Genomic DNA, 21776 nt, shown 5'->3' on the forward strand with positions numbered 1-21776 from the left:
CTCTCTGATGTTGACGTCAGAGTGAGCCGCGTTGTGCAGCTCACTCTGGCGTCCGTGATGCGTACTCTTGGACGCATGCGGCATCACGTGGTCCCGCCCGGCCAATCGCCGCACAGAGCGGCCGCTCCAGGAAGTAAACACTGCACGTCACTGAGTGCAGTGAATATTAATTAGCCATGTGCCTGGCCGCTCTCCGCTCCTCCCCAACATTACAGCGCATGTGCAAGCAGTCTAACGCGGCTCTGCCGCTTATAAAGTACTGCATTCAGTACGTTGTCTTATGGCGCAGCGTTACTAAGTAATGCAACGTGGGCACTGTGAACAGCCCATTGATTTTTCATTGCTGTGCGGTGGGGTGCGTTACAGGCTGCTCTAACGTGCGCCTGTAACGTCCCACTGTGAAACCAGCCTAATAGTCTGGCTATCTTTACAAGCTGCCCTGGTCTGTGAAATCAACACACAGCAACTTTAGATCCTCTTTTTCATAGACGCATACAGCCTATTCACACTATGCCTGCAGCTCTGCATTTTGACAGACCAGACAATGCACTGAAAAAAAGGGACAGCTCATGACTACAAAGATTTTCAATTGGCCATTCTGTTTTTGTCCACTGCTATGCTCAGATTTCTGGACATGGGGACAGAATTGGACATAAATTCCAATAGTGAAAGGAGAAGCACATGTGTTGTAATTAAGTTATGATCTGCAACGTACAATCTGGAGAGTGAGATAAAACAGACAATTCTTTAAAATGGAGTATCTAATAATTAGGGTGCAGGTGTTCCCAGGGTTGTATGACAAGGCTGTACCCAATTATAAAAACACAGCTGGCCCACAACAAAACTCTACAAAAACACCAGCTCCAAAAACGCATTGCTGTACTCGCTAACATCTACAACCCAAAATGTAACTCCACCCCCAGTACAGGATGACATCATCAAAATGGTCATGTCCAGTCCATTAATACAGACAGAAAACACACTGCGTTTCAGTTATCAATGGACAAAAAACGATGACCAAATACAAAGCATATGGATAAGGTAACATTACAGCATAGTGTGTATCCACAATTAAAGTGGACCTGAACTGTTTCACAGGACAGAAAAAAAGAGAAATGCACCCCGTATGTATTTAGAGAGTTTAGCCCGTCTAATGTCCCTAATCTGTGTCTAATCACAAGTTGTAATTTGATCTCTCCCCTGAGTCACCTGAAAGCCCTTTTCCACTAGCAATTGCTAGCGTTCATGCTAAACGCTAGCGATTCAGCAAAGAACAAATTTTCTTGGCGTTTGCGATTTTGCTATGCAATGCATAGCAAAATCGCTCCGCGGCTCGATCGCGTTTGAGTCAAAAACGAATTGCGGTAGTGGAGAGTACCTACCGCGATTCCTATGTTAAAAAGCAAACCGTAGCAATTTAAAAATCACTAGCGGTTTGCGATTTTGCAATTCAGCATCGCAATCGCCGCTAGTGGAAAAGGGCCCTGACTGCCACGGCAGAGATGGCAGATAAGCTCATTTGAAAGCACACAATGTTAATGTCTGCTTCCATGAAAGCAGGAAGTACAAACACCGGAGATTAATTTTAGGATTTGTATCAGCTGTAACAAAAAAACAAACAAACAAACAAAGTTCAGGTCCGCTTTTTTTACAAAAATTTTTTTTTTACAAATAGTTTAAAGGAAAAGGGTAAATGTGATTTGAAATGCGTTGGCGTTTTATAAATAAGAGCCCTTGGTTTTTAAGTAAAGCTGTAAAAGGCACACTCTCCACCTTCCACCAATGAAAACAATTATTATTAAAGAGTCAGAAAGATTGCTGACAAGTCTCATGACCCCTGGGGACCACGGGCCACAGACTGACTAACACTGAGATACTGAGTCACATGCAGACAGTACAATAATATATGAACTAACCAAGTGTTTCATAGGCTCTCTCCAAGGAAATCACTTTCCATGTGTTGCATCAACAATTCCCTACTATGAGAGGATAACGCAAACATCTCTTTCAAAACAAAAGAATGACGGTACCAAGTAGTGAATCCAAATAAAAAAAAAGAGCATATAAACCTAAACTCCAAGATATATACATTATTTACAAAATGCCCCTGAAAAACCAAAACCTACAGCCCAAACTGCTTAAAAACAGACACTATGAAAACTTAGTTGTGAAACTGAATACAAAATATTTTTATTGTGAAAAAATACAGACAAGTAATCAATGGTAAAGTCCTAGTTCATTCAAGTTTCCTGTAATGCCTATTGTGGGAAATACATCAGTTTAATGCATTGTATGTCAGCCATTTTTGCAATATTCATTTTTCATTACCAGACTAGCTGGTTTGCAAAACTGACTTCCTTTGTAAATGTCAGATGCAGTGTGGCTATACTGAACAGTAATCTGTGAGTTGTCTAGACTCCTATCCCATCATCACCCACATGCTAGGGAGCAGAAAAGCATTTGGCAACCTTCGGCGGTGCGTACCGGCGTTTTTGACCACGGCAGGAGGACTAAACGAGAAAAAAGGGGAAAACAAAAGGGATTGAGCATGGCGTCTGCACAGACGAAGGTAAAAGCGCTGTTTATTCATCTGATTAGACAACATTTAAGCGATGAGCACCACTGCCAAGAGAGATTGAGTTATGTGATCTGCTTTCTCTGGGGAATGAAGTTCCACTCTCCCAGCCTTAGCCACTTAAATCCAAGTGGACGAATAGATTTGTCCAGCAGGAGCCGCTTAGAGGCAATCTGAACGAATATATTCGTCCAGTGGTGTTGCGGTGGGTGCGTGCGTTAAAATGCATTTAGAATAGACTAATTGGTTCGTTTTGCTGTTATGATAAGTAGTAATAAAGTTATTGGCGAATGAATGGAAGGAGCGCTGACGGGAAAATTGCTTCTGTCCTAAAGGTGAAAACACCTGCGAGCTGAAGTGGTCAAAGGAGCTACAGGATGCAGCCCACCAGAAGCCAGGCAGTATTATTTTAATAGATTTCTTGCATGTACATATGTACAATGCAGAAAAATGTATGCCTTGCCAATGTAACTTTAGTATACTATGCATCAAAAAAGGAAGACTAAATTGGGTCTTTAATATAGGTAGCTGAACTTTGAGCTGCACCGTTATGTACTGATGCTGACAGATTAAGCATACAGTATGTTCCTGTTTATAGGAGCAAGTATTTAATTTTAACAGCAATACTTAAGCAAACAACCAATGTATTCATACTTAATTAAAAAAAAATTGCTGTGCCAATAACAATAAAAGTTTGGAAGTATCTCAAAAGACCGAACAAATCCCAGAGATCTCCGAACAATACTCAAACAGAGGAAGAAGTTCTCTTAAAGAGATTAAGGTGTAATAAAAAGATGGGTCCCAGGCCTTAAAAAGAAACCGTGACCAAGAATTAAACTTCATCCCAATCAGTAGCTGATACCCCCTTTCACATGAGAAATCTTTTCCTTTTCACAAACTGATCATCAGGGGGCTCTGTATGGCTGCTTTTGTGGTGAAACCCCTCCCACAGTGTGATGTCAGGACTATGGTCCTGACAGTTTCCCACCTGTGAACCTCATTGCATTGTGGGAAATAAGAAATAACAGCTGTTTACAGCTGGCCCAACTGCCAAAAAAAAAAAGCAAGCAGCATCTCCTTCCACTGACATCATCTGCCAGCAGTAAAAATGTCACCGTGTGGTAAAATGTCAGAATGTAAATCAGGTAGAGGAAAGATTTTACAACGGGAAAACACTGGCTAAATCATTTATACATAATTATTGTAAAAAAATGAAGAACTTTTTTTATTACAAAATTGTCACTGGAGTTCCTCTTTAAAGTTAATAGCTGAATAAGGCATTGCAAGGTGCAATTCTTAAACAATGTCTGTATGTAGCTTGTACAGTAGGGCCTTGATTCACTAAAGGGTGCTAAGTGTTAGCACGCCAGTGAAAAGGCACTTAGGATGCGAAAACGGCTGCTTCATGCGCTAATGCGTGCGCAAAGGTCGCACCAGTGTGCGCAAAACGATGCACCGTTCACGTGCTAAGCGTACTTAGCACGCGAACGGTGCGACGTTTCGAGAGCACCGCTAAACTTTGCGCGCGATCTGTAACAGCTTTAGACGTGCAAACTACTTAGCACGCCTTTGTGAATCGAGCCCAAGTACAGATAATTGTAACATCCTTTAATTAGGTACACACAATGCAATTTTCTGACATTTACTGTCAGATTGACTATTTCCAACATGTCCAATCTGATTTCCGATCGATTTTACATAGTTGTGAACAGAAAATCTATTAGATATCAGATTGGACATGTTGGAAATAGTTGATCTGACAGTAAATCTGCACCCATTGGTTTTGACAGATCCATTTGGCAGATCAGTCAAAATCAGCCTTATGAGCCTAACGACAGACTGTACACACCGGCAAACTGTCGTCAGAATGACCGCCCCCCCGGGCAGGTCTGACGACCCATAGTTTGTAAAAAAAATCAGGCACGTGTAGGTGCCTTAAAGGCCCAGGATAAACCAGACTCAAGGTGACCAATACGACCATTGTCTGCACCAGTCATAATACAGTGCATAACATAACAACAAGGCTCCCAGCATTACAGTAATCAGGCCCTACACAGAGATGACCATAGTAGATATGGTCAACATGCTAATAATTTTTAAGCTGTATCAAATTTATGCAGCTTGGAAGTGGGACAATGAAGTGCAGGCAATGATCATTTTGATTGGTTCAATTCCAAGCTCTATAAATTTGCATTAAATGCACATAAAATTTGCATCATTTCACGGACCCGCTCCAGAAGACGTGTGTGTGTGTGTGTGTGTGTGTGTGTGTGTGTGTGTGTGTGTGTGTGTGTGTGTGTGTGTGTGTGTGTATAAATGTATGTATATCCATATATACATATATCCATACATACCTCATTACAAGATCTTCCATTTTGGAACCTTAAAGAGAACCCGAGGTGTGTTTAAAGAATGTTATCTGCATACAGAGGCTGGATCTGCCTATACAGCCCAGCCTCTGTTGCTATCCCAAACCCCACTAAGGTCCCCCTGCACTCTGCAATCCCTCATAAATCCCAGCCATGCTGTGAGGCTGTGTTTACATCTGTAGTGTCAGTCTCGGCTGCTCCCCCCCCCTCCTGCCTAGCTCCGGTCCCTGCCCCCATCTCTTCCCTCCAATCAGCAGAGAGGGAAGGGATGCAGGCGGGGACCGGAGTTCTGCAGGAGGCGGGGAGAGCAGCAGACTGACACTACAGATGTAAACACAGCCAGCTCTGACAAGCTGTTTGTCAGCAGCGTGGCTGTGATTTATGGAGGGATTGCAGAGTGCAGGGGGACCTTAGGGGGGTTTGGGATAGCAACAGAGGCTGGGCTGTATAGGCAGATCCAGCCTCTGAATGCAGATAATATTCTTCAAACCCACCTCGGGTTCTCTTTAAAGTGGACCCAAATTAAAAATACGAGATTTTAGAAATAAAATCCATTTTCTAACTTATAATAATAAATAGCAGCCTTTTTTCAGCTGCATGATGACAAATATAAAATGTTTTACATTTATTGGAAGAACCCCTCCCTGCCTTTCATATTGCCTGGACAGAATCTGGCAGACTGGTGGAGGAGGAGATAAAAAACCAAAAGAAAACACAGGATGCTACTGATGATGTCACAGGGGAGGTGATCTCAGCTTGTGTGAGATTTCACATAGACGACACCCCTGTGAGGGAGGGTAGATGATGACAAACACACCCATGATCTACAACCACCTACTAAGCTCAGAAGTAATGGCTGCCACCTGTATAACCCTAGTTATGAAAAGAAAAGGGTGAAAAACATGCACCAAAATGCTCACTGGCTTGAAGGAGTGTTTATCTTTGTATGTGTCAGAGTGGTGAAATGAAATATTTTGAATTAAAAAAAGGTTTAGTTTGGGTCCGCTTTAAATGGCGAGTGTATTCATAAATACTGAACAATACTGCAATGTATAATGCATAGGCGATTTTCTCGCCTGAGGCGATCCGAGAACTAAAGATGGTAGAAAAATCTGCTTTCTGTGCAAATTTCCATTTGACAAAAAATGAATATGTGCAGACATGAAGCACCAATGGACACAGCTGCTACTTAAAGAGACACTGAAGCGAAAAAAAAATGATGATATTATGATGATTTGTATGTGTAGCACAGCTAAGAAATAAAACATTAAGATCAGATACATCAGTGTAATTGTTTCCAGTACAGGAAGAGTTGAGAAACTCCAGTTGTTATCTCTATGCAAACAAGCCATTAAGCTCTCCGACTAGTCGTGGAGAGGGCTGTTATCTGACTTTTATTATCTCAACTGTAATTGAACTGTTTACTTTTCCTCTGCTAGAGGAGATGTCATTACTTCACAGACTGCTCTGAAAGACTCATTTTGAATGCTGAGTGTTGTGTAATCTGCACATATTATAGAATAATGCAATGTTAGAAAAAACACTATATACCTGAAAATAAAAGTATGAGAATATTTTCTTTGCTGCTAATCTTCTAGTAATTATTCATAGTACACAACCAATTCACTATATCATATTTTTTTTTTCGCTTCAGTGTCTCTTTAAAGAGGTCCACAACAATTACAGCACCCTGATACTGCGCTCATATGCTGAGTCAGGTGTTTTTTGATTACACAGACTGGGAATAGCCGAGAGAGGACTGCCAGAGAGGCTGCGGGGTGGCCAATACCCCGAATGCGAGCATTGGCCTTGGAGGCCTAGAAGTCTGGTGAGTCTTTCCCCGAAGGGGGGGCTTTTTCATTATATGACATATTCGCTGTGTTTAAAGAAAACCTGTACTGAAAATAAAAGTCAAAATAAGCACACACAAGTCATACTTACCTTCCATGTAGTCTACTCCTCAGTGTCTTTCTCCTGTCCCGCGTCCTATTTGTTCACTGTGATCAAGGGAATTTTCCGTCCTCCATTTTGAAAATAGCCATTACCCCATAACAGCTTTCTGGTCAGCACACAGTTAAACTGTAACATCGCCCACTTGAGCCATAGGGAAACATGAACATTACCTGGTACATCTGTTTTCCTCTCAGCTATAACTGACAGCAACTGATATTTTACTGACAGCAACCGATATATTTCAGATCTGACAAAATATTGTCAGAACTGGAAGGGATTATTGTCAGAAGAAAATGGTGAGCTTCTGAGAGGAACTGATGGCAAGGTAACTCTGTAATGTTCATTTGAAGTTACCTCATGTGTTTATTTTAAATATTTTTACTCAGTACAGGTTCTCTTTAAGAAGGAGCAGGCAGAGAAGAGCGCTTAACCATTTCACTGAAGAACTCTCTTTAAAGAGGAACTGTACTGAAAAGAAAGTAATGATTTGTTTTGCTTACTGAGAATTTCGAAACCGATAGAAAATATACCTGATTTCCCAGAATGCTTAGGGAGAATTCTGCACAGCTAAACAGCCTAGGCTAAACATCACTGGTAGGGCAGGACTACATATAACGCGATAGATGGTGTTAGTTAGAAAGATAAAGCGTTTCTGATGCCAACACCAGAAAAATTCAGGGCTACTATACACTGAGTGGCCAAAAATTAAAGACACCCCTTATTTGAAAGTAAAGGAGTCCAACAGTGATGTAGAGTGATATAACGCATAGTTGCTTATATAAAGAAAGCTTAGCTTCGGACAGTTAATGTCAAAATAAGTAAGATGAAAGAAGAGCTGGTGTTAGCTTCTCCAAAACGACAACTCAACAACATCTCGTCCAACAGTATCAAGTATTTAGAAAGGAAAGAGTTGAGAAAAAATAAACTTCAAGGGATAAGGACTATTTTGGTCGAAAAAGGCTGGTGAACGAGAGAAGTGAAAGGCGAGTAGCACGTATAGTACGCAGCAACAGAAGCGAAGCAACACAACAAATTACAGCAGAATTCAATACAGGTGGATTACAAAGCATATCTCAATCCCATCATACAACAAGACACACTGTAAAAAAATGGGCTTTAGCAGCAGGAGACTATTAAGAGTGCCTTTGGCATCACAGAAAAAGATGCCTGTTCCTTGCCGTCGTGCTCGATCAGTCTCAAAATTGGTTTGAGGAACATCAGAGTTTAACCTGCTTCCATGACCAGCTCAGTCCCCTGACCTCAATCCTATTGAGCATTTGTAGGAGGAAGTCAAAAGATCACTTTAAGGTTTGGAAACATCCCCATCCAACCTGACCCAATTTAGAGCTGCCATTAAGTCAGCATGGTCCAACATTCCTCAGCAACATTGTCAAGATCTTGTTTAGTCCATGCCAAGAAGAATATCGGCTGTGATCAGAGCTAAAAGGTGGACCCAACTTGTTTTTAGAAGGTATTTCTAATTTTTTGGATCACTCAGTGCATGTCACTATAGCGCCTCTTTAACTTCATATTCTGGCTAGCCGCTGCTCCTTAACAAAAATATGCAAAGGGAATTTTTCATTCATCTCCAATAGAGCCTCAGGTTGCTTAGGGCTAGTTTATACAGAAGGTTGGCATTTGTGGGATAGCTTGCTTGCACACTGTGCTCGCAGAGTTTGTGGATGGCTGTGATGTTAGGGACCAGCAGTGGGACCCATGTACATCTCACCACATGCAAGCAGCTAAATGCAGAATGCTTTGACTGTGCAGTACCAGGACCACATGTCGCCTGTTGATACAAAGCCCAGTCAGCAATGGACAGGAACACTGCCATTCAGTCACATAAAGCAACAACTGAATGGCAGCAGACTGACAGTTAACGCTTGATGACCACATCAACTAACCATCTATACGAAGCAACCCTTAATACTGTATTTTTTTAAGCTTACCCATGTCTCTCCCTCACTGAAAATTCTCCACTAGAGAGAGCAAATTTAAAATTTGAAAGGTTTAGGCTAGGTTCACAGTGGTCAGTTGCAGTGCAAAATAATTTGGCATGTCAACAATCTGCCCATACAATTCTAAGGGGCTGTTTACAGTACTGCATTGAGATGGATTAAGTTATTTTAGCTCCCTGCATGGAGGCTTTACATTAAAGTCTATGTCCAGTCACCATTGCAGTTTACACTCATAGCGCTTGCGTTATGCAACTCACCACTGTGAACCTAGCCTTAGACCAGTGGTCAGGAACCTATTTGGCTGAGAGAGCCATAAACGCCACATATTTTAAAATGTAATTCTATGAGAGACATATGTTTCAAACTGGGACAGTGCGCATGCACAGCAGAGGGCCATGTTTCCATGGTGATGTGTATACAGTTGATCCTCCAGGCAGCAGAAGTGTCAGACACATCTTCAGCTGCTCTTGGGTTTCAACAACATCTGCAATTTCTCCAAGAGCCAGACAGGAGAAATACAGACTAACAGCTTGTACAATCAGCTAACTGGCTTGGGGATTGATTCACTTTGTAGGACGAGATCCCCGCACTTTGGCCCAATAGGCTGCTAGTCAAGTGACAGGCAGCCTATTGGGCCAATTAAAGTGTATTACAAAGTCACTGGACCTGACAGGGTACAGGTTGGGACAGTTGGAGTGGCCGTCAGTTTTGGGGGTAGCGCGAGTAAGTAGTGCATGCTACAGCAGTAGCTACATAAATTTTACTTGCGCTGTCACACTGAGCTGCGCTGCTTGAGCAGTGTAGCTTAGTGAATCAACCCCTAACTGTGAGCCAGATGTAGCCATCAAAAGAGCCACATCTGGCTCCCGAGCCATAGGTTCCCTACCCCTGCCTTAGACTGTTAACACTTCAGATAATCTATAATGACCAGCCGTCATAGGCTTCTATGGGAAACTGATTTGCTTGTCTGTAAAAATTGTGCAGGTCAGGACTTTGCGTTCCACTAGCATGTATGAACAGATCTTTTTAATAACATAGTATCTGTTGACATCTACTTTTTAGTGTTGGTTCTGATCCAATAAAATGGCCAAAAACAAAAATTCCGTTTTGCATACAGTTGTAAACCAAGTCTCAATCACATATCTGTGATGTGTAGGCAGCTCTGGTCATTGCTCTTTGAACATCCATTCCAGTCTGATACCAGGAAGCAGGAGAGGCATGATGAGGAAGAACAACACAGAGCAATTATCAGACCTGATCTACAAGTCATACGCATACAGCTTTCACATAAGGTTGCAGAGATATAAAGGCCTGTACAGAAAAGCATAGTTGAAATGGATTTTAAAAAGTTGGATACTTTCTTTTCAGTAGAGCGAAGTCTCGGAACAGTCCAGAGAACAGTCCAAATCTTCTGAAAATCTCTGACTCTAGTATTAAATATTGCACGTGGACACACTTTAACCACTTGAGGACCCACCCTTTACCCCCCCTTAAGGACCAGCGCTGTTTTAGCTGATCTGTGCTGGGTGGGCTCTGCAGCCCCCAGCACAGATCAGGGTGCAGGCAGAGCGACCAGATCGCCCCCCTTTTTCCCCACTAGGGGGATGATGTGCTGGGGGGGTCTGATCGCTCCTGCCTGCCGGGTGTTGCGGGGGGGTGCACCGCAAAGCCCCCCTCCGCGGCGAAATCCCCCCCCTCCCTCTCCTACCTGGCCCCCCTGGTGATCCGGGCTGCACAGGACGCTATCCGTCCTGTGCAGCCAGCGACAGGCTGACCCCTGTCACATGGCGGCGATCCCCGGCCGCTGATTGGCCGGGGATCGCCGATCTGCCTTACGGCGCTGCTGCGCAGCAGCGCCGTACAATGTAAACAAAGCGGATTATTTCCGCTTGTGTTTACATTTAGCCTGCGAGCCGCGATCAGTGCGGCAGTCCTGCAGCTGCCACTTTGCCGACGCACGGTATAAACGTGCGGTCGGCAAGTGGTTATAGAGAACCAGAGGTGGGTTCTAAGAATGCTAATTGCACACAGAGGCTGGGTCTGCATATACTGCCCAGCCTCTGTTGCTATACTGATCCCCCCACAAGTATGTAACATGAAATTCGTCTCTTAACTGCCAATGCTTAGGAATTTTAAAAGACAACTGAAGTGAGAAGGATATGGAGACTGCCATATTTATTCCCTTTAGTCATAGACTAAAACTAGTCCTTGGTAAGAGTACTTGTAAAAGGTACAGACCAGAACAAAAACATCTATCAGGCCCTAGGCAATGTAACTGTGGGTACGTTAGGGTTGCCGCGATATACCGGTATTACGATATATCGCGGTATGATTGTGCACGGTAACTATACCGTGCACAATCTCGTTTTACAGGACGGGGCGACGTAGCGGTGGGGATGCGACGCAGCGACGAGCGCACGAATAGCGGCAGGGATACAAATACTCACTTGCTAGAAGCCAGCTCCGTCCTTCACGATGTACCCGGGCTTCATTGTACTTCCTGTTCTTGCACCACATTTCCTTGAAACAGCGCCCCCTGGGTGCTATTACAAGATGATGCAAGAACATGAAGTACAATGAGAGCCCGTACATCAGTGAAGGACCTGGCTGCCGGCATGTGAGTATTTATCCCTGCTGCTGCGTCCCCTCTCCCTCCCCCCGGCTCTCTGTGCTGCAGCCACCTGTTTCTGGCTATACCTATCTCTGGCTACCTATGCTGCGAGCACCTTCTACTGACTACACCCATCTTTGGCTACCTATGCTGCGAGCACCTACTACTGGCTACACTTAACCCTGGCTACCTATGCTGCGAGCACCTACTACTGGCTACACTTAACCCTGGCTACCTATGCTGCAAGCACCTACTACTGGCTACACCTGTCACTGGCTACCTATGCTGCGAGCACCTACTACTGGCTACACCCATCACTGGCTACCTATGCTGCGAATACCTACTACTGGCAACACTTGTCCCTGGCTACCTATGCTGCGAGCACCTACTACTGACTACACCTATCACTGACTACCTATACTGCGGCCACCTATCGCTGGCTACCTATACTGCGGTTACCTATTACTGGCTGCACCTATCCCTGGCTACCTATGCTGCGGCCAGCTACTACTGGCTACGGGGGGGTACAATCCCATATACCGTCATACCGTGGTATTTTTTTTTACGGTTATCATACCGTGGAATTTCATACCGTTGCAACCCTAGTACGCGCAAGAGTGATGAGCAGGTACTCTGCAGGGGAATAAGGAGATTCTTCCTCTATTACACATTCTTCATGCACAATCTGAACCAGGTTTATGGATGATAGACAACACCTCTGTGTTCAATGTGCACAACATTCTCAATGGATTCCCTGCAGCTCTGCGGAGAGTGCATATGTAGAGTATAGTACTACTGTGTAACAAAGTAAACCTGAGACAAATAAAATTAAAGTTTTATACATACCTGGGGCTTCGTCCAGCCCCCTTCAGGCTAATCAGTCCCTCGTTGTCCTCCTCCGCCACCTGGATCTTCTGCTATGAGTCCAGGTACTTGAGCCAGTCTGGCGTAATGCGCATGCACACACTCCGCCACCGGGAGCGTACTACACCTACGCAGCACTATTGCGCAGGTGCAGAACGCTCCTGGCTGTGGAAGCGGCATGCAGCCAGACTGCGCTGACTGGCTGAATTACCAGGACTCATAGCAGAAGATCCAGGTGGTGGAGGTGGACAGCGAGGGACTGATTAGCTTGATATGGGCTGGAAGAAGCCCCGGGTATGTATAAAACTTTTCTTTTCATCCTTCTCAGGTACCATTTAATTCGTACTCACCAAACCAAATTTTAACAACAGATCAAATTATTTGATTTCATGAGCAAAGAGAGTGCGTACATTTGCATAAATCAGAATCAACACAGAATTATTTCCATCTCATTGACCATCTCTATTAGTGACACAGCTACACATCAGGCTTTATACTTACAGCATAGAAGTTATTTAGTATATATAAGAGCTTCCTGTGTACACATCATATATACAGTCACAATCAGATGTGTATATCTGACTTTAAAAATACAGGGACTGCTTTATTGAAGCAGCACAAGTAATTCATTTTGATTGGTTTATTTCATTTTTGTGAACTAAGCACAGCTATTACTGTATGTATAAATTATTTATGATGACTATTATCTGAGAAATAAAAAAATGTTATATTTTCTATTTTAATTACAGTTAAAATTCATTAGGAGTCGGAGCATTTTTTCCCGACTCCGGGCACCCAAAATTGCCCCGACTCCACGACTGACTCCACAGCCCTGCTGCTTACCTCCCACAAATAATACGCTGAGCTGTCAACACGCAGCGTGTCGCAGCCGGCTGTATGATTTATGGTAGGCACAGCAGAGCCGGCAATCCAGCGCTGGAGACTTGGACGCAGCCGGCGCCACCATGGTCCATAATAGGAACTACGGTTATAGCAGGCCCAGGGAGTAACTTCAGCGCCGTCACAAGACGGAGCTGAAGTAGCTTTTAAAACAATGATTCGGCTTCCAGCAATCGCTGGAAGCCGAATCATTTCATTCCCCCAATATCCATGGCAGCCTGGAGGGGGAATAGTAATTAACACGGCCCGGACTTGTGCGACAGCAGGATCAGCCATATACCAGCTGTGGAGTCGGAGCAATTTTGGGTACCTGGAGTAGGGAAAAAATGCACCGACTCCTAATGAATTTAAACTGTAATTAAAATAGAAAATATGATAAAATGTTCTATTTCTCAGATTATAGTCGTCATAAATAATTTATACATACAGTAATAGCTGTGCTTAGTTCACAAAAATTAAATAAACCAATCAAAATTAATTACTTGTGCTGCTTCAATAAAGCAGTCCCCGTATTTTTAAAGTCAGATATACACATCCGATTGTGACTGTATTTATGATGTGTACACAGGAATCTCTTATATATACGAAATAACGTCTATGCTGTAAGTATAAAGCTTGATATGTAGCCGTGTCACTACTAGAGATGGTCAAAGAGATGGAAATAATTCTGATTTATGTAAATGTACGCACTCTCTTTGCTCATGAAATCAAATAATTTGATATGTTGTTAAAATTTGGTTTGGTGACTATGAATTAAATAGGACCTGAGAAGGATGAAAAGTAAAGTTTTATACATACCTGGGGCTTCTACCAGCCCCCTTCAGGCTAATCAGTCCCTCGCTGTCCACCTCCACCACCCTGGATCTTCTGCTATGAGTCCTGGTAATTCAGCCAGTCAGTGCAGTCTGGCTGCATGCCGCTTCCACAGCCAGGAGCTTTCTGCACCTGCACAATAGTGCTGTGCAGGTGTAGTACGCTCCCGGCGGCGGAGTGTGTGCATGCGCACTACGCCAGACTGGCTCAAGTACCTGGACTCATAGCAGAAGATCCAGGTGGCGGAGGAGGACAGTGAGGGACAGATTAGCCTGAAGGGGGCTGGACGAAGCCCCAGGTATGTATAAAACTTTAATTTTATCTGTCTCAGGTTTACTTTGTTACACAGTAGTACTATACTCTACATATGCACTCTCCACAGAGCTGCAGGGAATCCACTGAGAATGCTGTGCACATTGAACACAGAGGTGTTGTCTATCACCCATAAACCTGGTTCAGATTGTGCATGAAGAATGTGTAATAGAGGAAGACTCTCCTTATTCCCCTGCAGAGTACCTGCACATCACTCTTACATATACCCACAGTTACATTGCCTAGGGCCTGATAGATGTTCTTTGTTCCGGTCTGTACCTTTTACAAGTACTCTTACCAAGGACTAGTTTTAGTCTATGACTAAAGGGAATAAATATGGCAGTCTCCATATCCTTCTCACTTCAGTTGTCTTTTAAAATTCCTAAGCGTTGGCAGTTAGACGAATTTCACGTTATATACTTTCAATCAACAAGATTGTAATATGCAAATTAGAGGAGTCGAGGAGTCGGAGGAATGCTAAACTGAGGAGTCTGAGGATTTTTGTACCGACTCCACAGCCCTGGCTCCTGCGCCCAAGTCTCCAGTGCCGGTATCTCTCGTACGCCTGTGGGGGGGGGGATAAGTATAGCAACAGAGGCTGGGCAGTATATGCAGATCCAGCCTCTGTGTGCTAATTCGCGTTCTTAGAACCCACCTCGGGTTATCTTTAAAGAAGAACTGTAGTGAGAGGTATATAAAGGCAGCCATATTGATTACCTTTTAAAGAGAATCTGTATTGTTAAAATCGCACAAAAGTAAACATACCAGTGCGTTGGGGGACATCTATTACCCTCTGTCACAATTTCGCCGCTCCCTGCCGCATTAAAAGTAGTCAAAAACAGTTTTAAAAAGTTTGTTTATAAACAAACAAAATGGCCACCAAAACAGGAAGTAGGTTGATGTACAGTATGTCCACACATAGAAAATACATCCATACACAAGCAGGCTGTATACAGCTTTCCTTTTAAATCTCAAAAGATCATTTGTGTGTTTACCTTCTGTCCTCTGCTTCTCTCATGCACTGAAGTGACAGGCTTCCTGCAGACAGCTCTGCCTGTGCCTGTGTTTGTAATTCCTCAGTATGTGTCAGCCAGCTACTTTCACAGCCTAACAGAGGAGGATTTTTGTCCAGTTCTCTTCTATCACTGATAAGATAGCAGAGATGCTGCTGGCTTATGTAAATAACACACACACTGGAGTGTGCAGAGAGGGGCCTGGAGGGGTGTGCATAAACAGACCAGCACAGAAGAGTTGGCAGCCTTCCAGACACAGGCCGACAAGTATGACAGGGGAAAGATACATTGATTTATTACAGAGACAGTGCTAGTAGAAAGTGCTGCAGTAAGGCAGAGCACATTAGAATAGCTTTAGGAACTTGTAGGATGGTAGAAAAAACGTTGTAATTTTTGGTACAGTGTCTCTTTAAGCAATACCAGTTGCCTAGCTATCCTGCTGATTCTCTGCTAATACTTTTACCCATAGACCCTGAACAAACATGCAGCAGATCAGGTGTTTGACATTTTTGTCAGATCTGACAAGATTAGCTGCATGCTTGTTTCTGGTGTGATTCTGCAGGCAGATAGCTCAGCAGGGCTGCCAGGTAACTGGTATTGCGTAAAAGGAAATCAATATGGCAGCCTCCATATAAGTCTCACTACAGTTCTCCTTTAAAGGACAACTGAAGTGAGAAGAATATGGCGGCTGCAATATTTATTTCCTTTAAAACAATACCAGTTGCCTGGCAGCCCCTGCTGATCTATTTGGCTGCAGTAGTGTCTGAATAAAACCATAAACACGCATGTGGCTAATCTTGTCAGATCTGATCTGCTGCATGCTTGTTCAGGGTCTGTGGCTAAAATAATTAGAGGCAGAAGATCAACAGGATAGCCGTGCAACTAGTATTTCTTAAAAGGCCTTAAAGAGTATCTGTACTCTAAAATTCTTACAATCAAAAGCATACCATTCTATTTATTATGTTCTCCTGGGCTCCTCTGTGCTGTTTCTGCCACTCCCTGCTGCGATCCTGGCTTGTAATTGCCAGTTTTAGGCAGTGTTTACAAACAAAAGACATGGCTGCTAACCAGAGTGTGATAGGCTGAGAGGAGATCAGTCTGTGACTCACACAGAGCCTGCAGGGGGCGTGGAAAGGGTGTGTATAGCTTCTATCCTATCACAAGCAGAACAGCACATTCCAGCCTGAGTGCCTGAGCCCGACAAAGTCGTCAGAGGAAAGAAGATTAGATTATATAACAGAGATAATACAGCCACTGAGCAACTAGGAAAGGCTGCAGTAAGACAGACCACATTAGAACAGGTATATGAACTTATAGGATAGAAGAAATAAGGATGAAAATTTTGTTATATCTCTCTTGCCTTCAGGTTGTCCTTTAATTACAGTTGTCTGGGACAATCACTGCCGATAGTTCCAGATAACAGTTTCAGGAACAATCTTTGAATAGACATATCTGTTCTGTGGAGAGGGAAGTGTAACAACAGTCATTTATTGTAGTTGTTTAGCAACCCAGCCTGGCACATTGCTAAATAATATTGGGGGAACACCTATACTGATTCTAGATTTTACCTGAGGCGATCACAAACCATTAACTTGGCCAAGAAAATCTTATATCTGCAAGTAGCTTCAGAAAGTGGTCTTTTTTAATTGCATATAATCTGCGTTGTTTGCCCCCCAAAAAGAGCGTGGCAGCATCTGCCAAACAACATTTATTACAAAAGTGCAAACCTATCTAAAGAAAAAAAATGCTGGCGGCTTCCACTAACCAAAAATCGCATTAGATACAAGAAAGAAGAGTTTAAATTGGCTGAGGCTACTTCCACAGACACACTTTGCGTCGGACAATATAACTGCATGGCAAATGCGATTTAACTGCAACGGTACATTCACGAGAGACATTGGAAAAAAGCGGGGCATGCCATGCGGTACCGGTCAATGTGTGCATTTATAGCGTTGGTATGTACGGTATGCGCTGCAATGCACGTGTAACACAACTTCTCCCTGTTTTTCCAGGATGTGCAACGCCCCAGTGTGAAGCTAGCCTGACAGTTCTAAAGAGTTATCCTATTGCAGGAAAATGCACACGGATAGGGTAAGTGCGATCCCTGCCTTAAACTTTGTGTATAGAGTATGCAGTACATACGCTGGCGTGAAGAAAGGTTTGTAAAAAAAAAAAAAACTGCCGAGCCACACACTGCATGCATCCTTTAATCTTTTTTCATTTCTGCAGCTAATACTCAGGTTTTGGGGGTGGTTTTTGCTATGGCCCCCCATGAGTTTTTGTTCTAGACCCCGAGAACACACGGTTTCCAAACCAGAAAAAAACAAAGGTCTTCATTAATATCTTTAATAATAATATTATGATTAAGATTTTGAATCCCATTTCGCCTTTTTTCCCAATAACTGTACACCCTGGCCAATATTACTGTGCAATCATCAGTTGCTTCAGAGCGCATACATACACCAATCAGCTACAACATTAAACTCAATGACAAGTGCTTCGAATAACATTCATTATCCTGTTACTATGGCACCTGTCAAGGGGTAGGATATATTCAGCAACCAGTAAACAGACAGTTTTTGAAAGCGAGCAATATGGGCAAACATAATAATCTGACTGACTGTAACAAGGGCCAAATTGTGATGGGTAGATGACTGGGTCACAGCATATCTAAAACAGCACATCATTTGGGAGTTTTCCCCAATATGTTATGTTAACCATGACTAAAAAGGTAGAGAAGAAGGTGGTTGTTAAATTGGCAACCTGGTCATGGGTGGCCAAGACTCTCTGATGCATGTGGCGAGCGATAGCTAGCCTGTCTGGCCCAATCCGATAGAGGAGATACTGTAGTACAAATTGCTGAAACCGGCAGTGGGAGAAAAGTGTCAGACCATAGAATGCATTGAAGAAGTAAAATGCTCACACTAATCCCTCTCCTCTTCCAAAGATGCCTTTTAATGGGTACATGAGCTTCAGACTTGTACAGTGAAAAATTTGAAGAAGGTGCTCTGATCTGATAAACCACAGATTGACCTTCAAATTCGCCAGACTTCAGTCTGAACAAGCACCTGTGGGATGCACTGGAAAAAAACAAGTCTGATCCATGGACACCTCACCTCAAAACTTACAGGATCTGCTGCCAACTTCTTGGTGCCAGATACCACAGGCCAGTCTGAGGTCTGGTGGAGTTCCTACCTCGCCAGGTACAAAAATCATCCAACTCCAACTGCGACTCCTCAGTTTATGAAACCTCCGACTCCAGGTACCCCAAATTGCTTAGACTCAGACTCGTCGACTCCACAGCCCTAGCCAGGACAGTTTCATTTTGGCAGCGAAAGGGGGACCTAAACAATATTAGGCAGGTGGTTTAATGTTTTGGTTGATCAATGTAAATAACATGGCAAAACTATTCCAGTAATTTTCTGCACGATGTAAAAAAAAAATCAGTCTAAAAACATTTCACAACAAATACATCATATGAAAATACCACAGAGGTCTAGCATAATAAACACACCATACCAACCATACAAAGAACTCTCCAACAACAGATAAATTGCTAAATCCAGCAAGAGGGATGATCTCAAGATATGAGACTTGTTTGTATGCTATAGTCAATGACCCTATAGAGATTTTACCCACAAGTCATGGACTTAGAAAACACAGTACATGGAAAAAACAAAAGACATTTTCTTGATGTTACATTTTGTGAGCCTGCATATTTGTACCTAAGACTGACCACATGTAAACAATACTGCAGACCAGTGTAACAGCTGTAGACTATCAAAAGAATGAATCACTTACAGGAGAGAAACCTCTCAAAATCAACCACCAGATCTGCCATCTATAGGTAGAGCTGAAGTATTATATTAAACCTGTTTGGTTGCTATGAACAAAAGTCCTACTTTGACTATACCTGTAGCAGGGTTGGAAAAATCCAAAGAGCCAGGGCTCCTTGAAGAACAACTGAAGCGAGAGGGATATGATGCCAGATGGAGGCTGCTATTATTTCCTTTTAAGCAATAACAGTTGCCTGGCTGTCCTGGTGATTCTCTGCTTCTAATACTCTTACCTATAGACCCTGAGATCAGGTGTTTCTGACGTTATTGTCACATCTGCATGCTTGTTTCTGGTGTGTGAGCCAAACACTACTGCAGCCAAATAGACCAGCAGAGCTGCCAGACAACTGGTATTGTTTAAAAAAAAATAAAAAAAATATGGCATCCTCCATATAGCTCCCAGTTCAGTTGTTGTGATAGCTGACTTCTAATCTTTGAGGTTAAATGTTGTCAAAGAAGCTGGCTACTACAAAAAGAAATTGCCTGCTGGCTCCTGTATTTCATGTTATAATACTTTGTCAGGCCACGTCCAATAGGTCAAAAAAAGGTGTGCAAAGAGAACATTTCTATAATTCTATATAATTATCTGAGACTCGGTGCAAACAACACAGAGTTTTAAGCAAAGCTGACCATAGACAACATAAACACAATTCAGACTATTCGGATGATGATATGATTGGCAAGGGAGCTTATTAGGGTAACAAGCTACCAAGTAAACCACCAAAGCCCATTCTCCTGTATACACTTATACATGAATACTGTCCAAATAAATTATTTAAAGAAACCTGCATAAAAGGTACATAAAGGGAACCAATGCCAGTTGCCTGCTGTTGTGCTGATCTATTAGCTCAAAAAGATCTGAGTAAGACACTTGGAACAAGAACGCAGCAAATTAAGCCACCTGAACTGCATTCATGTCCTACGTTACTGGTAAAGGTAGAGGATCAGCTCAACAGACAGCAAATTAGGAATGTCTAAAAGGGAGTAGAGATCGACAGCTTCAGCTCACAACAGGTTTTCTTTAGAATGTATTTGAACTCTCTGTGTCAATTGAACATAGAAGGCTTGCGTGTCTTCTACACCAAAACATGATGTACAAAAATGTACTTTGCCTCTGATGTCCCATTCTTCAGATAGTCCCACTTCCTTCCAATAGGCAGGAAGAAAAAGTACCTGGGAATGGCACTTCAGAGATGCCAAGTAAACATATGCAGCCAATCATGCTTCAGAGAAGCACTAAAATACATAAGAAAAAAACAAAAGACAACCAGAGTTCAAGTATACTTTAGACTGTCAACAACATAAGCAAAAATTAAAACCGTCAACCATTACCTGTTCAATGTACTTAGTAAAGCACTGCAATACAATGTAAACACAGGATATAACAATCTCATGACTGTAGGGGATCTGATGATCACAACATGCCAAGTGCATAACACTGGAAAGATCTCACCACTAGAAGTGCCACCATCGCCATATGTCACCCACACGCGATCCAACATCAACACACACTCTTTGTACAGTCGACCATCTATATACACAATGATGGCCAAGTCTGATCTATTCAAATGTCAAACCATTTCTTCTGATCTACTCAAATCTCAGTCTGTTCCAAGATTGCACTACACAACAGTTGGTGAACTTGAACCAAGGCTGTACAATCAGATTGTAACATGTATGGCCAGCATGGAAGCTGATTGGTTGCTATTGGAGACAACCCCTTCCCCACTTTGGCCCAGTAATAAGTTGTCCTGAGTGATCACAGGAGAACCCCTTCTGCAGCACACAGTAGAAGGGGCTCCCCAATCTCTCAGCACCCCCTCATGGGCTGCCCAGGCCTGCCTTGTGCTCATAGGCCGGGGGCAGCTGACACAGGCCTAGCAATGGGAATGCAAGTCCCAGCATGGCTCCCCCGGGCAGAGCAAGAGACACAGATAGATACAGTGGTGAAGGAGAAGCGCTCACCGCCCCCAGGAGGATGCAGAAAGCTGGGGGAAGCCGCTTCCGGTTTGGGAGGTTGTTTTGGGTCTATTTCCTCTACGTTAATGTTTCAGTCAGCAAAGCTTTTATCACAACAAGGTAAGGCGGCGGCCTCTGGGATTGCATAGGCTCTGACGGCTTCTTTATTGCCTCTTTCGCTCTCCGTCCACGGCACGGTGGGATCCAAAATGGCGGCGACGGGCTCGGCCTCCCCTCTCTCTCTCGTTTGCTCCCTTTCCCTGTCTTTCACTCTCCTCCGCGGAGGGACCAAGGCACACCCCCTCCACACGTGTTGTCAAAGCCTATTGGCCAGACCATACGTCCATCAGAGAAATACGCCGCTGCTATTGGGAGGAGAGTCCGTCAGTCAGAAGGGCCCGCCCACTCCCCTCACGCTATTGGAGATAAGCGTGAGAGAAGGGAGGCAGAAGGAAGGGATTCGGTTGGAGGTTGGAACGTCAATCACTGTGATGTTCTAGAGAGCGGGAAGGTGGGCGGGGCTATAAAGGAGCAGGGTGATTGGGCGGATGGAAGGCTGGGATAGAAAGAGCAGGAAGCGGTTCGCTGACTGTGACACGTATGGCAGCTATAG

General features: G+C 43.5%; 1 protein-coding gene and 1 long non-coding RNA gene across 13 annotated transcripts in view; one reads left to right on the forward strand and one right to left on the reverse strand.

The window, feature by feature from the left end:
- Window positions 1-17460, forward strand: part of LOC137522824 (uncharacterized) — a 44891-nt gene extending 27431 nt beyond the window's left edge. The window contains exons 2-3 of one of the 2 annotated variants that reach the window (XR_011022451.1): window positions 6682-6772; window positions 17381-17460. This is a non-coding gene — a long non-coding RNA (uncharacterized lncRNA). Of the gene's footprint in view, window positions 1-6598; window positions 6773-17380 lie in introns of both variants that reach the window. The other variant, XR_011022452.1, reaches the window with a different exon arrangement.
- Window positions 1-21463, reverse strand: part of CNOT3 (CCR4-NOT transcription complex subunit 3) — a 123438-nt gene extending 101975 nt beyond the window's left edge. For all 11 annotated transcript variants that reach the window (XM_068241231.1, XM_068241229.1, XM_068241235.1 and 8 more), the window contains exon 1: window positions 21170-21463. The gene's annotated coding sequence lies outside the window, so the exon portion shown is untranslated. The remainder of the gene's footprint in view (window positions 1-21169) is intronic.
- Window positions 21464-21776: the final 313 nt, after the last annotated feature.

The sequence above is a fragment of the Hyperolius riggenbachi genome, chromosome 6 (assembly GCF_040937935.1).
Source record: "Hyperolius riggenbachi isolate aHypRig1 chromosome 6, aHypRig1.pri, whole genome shotgun sequence".
Classification (NCBI taxonomy): domain Eukaryota; kingdom Metazoa; phylum Chordata; class Amphibia; order Anura; family Hyperoliidae; genus Hyperolius; species Hyperolius riggenbachi.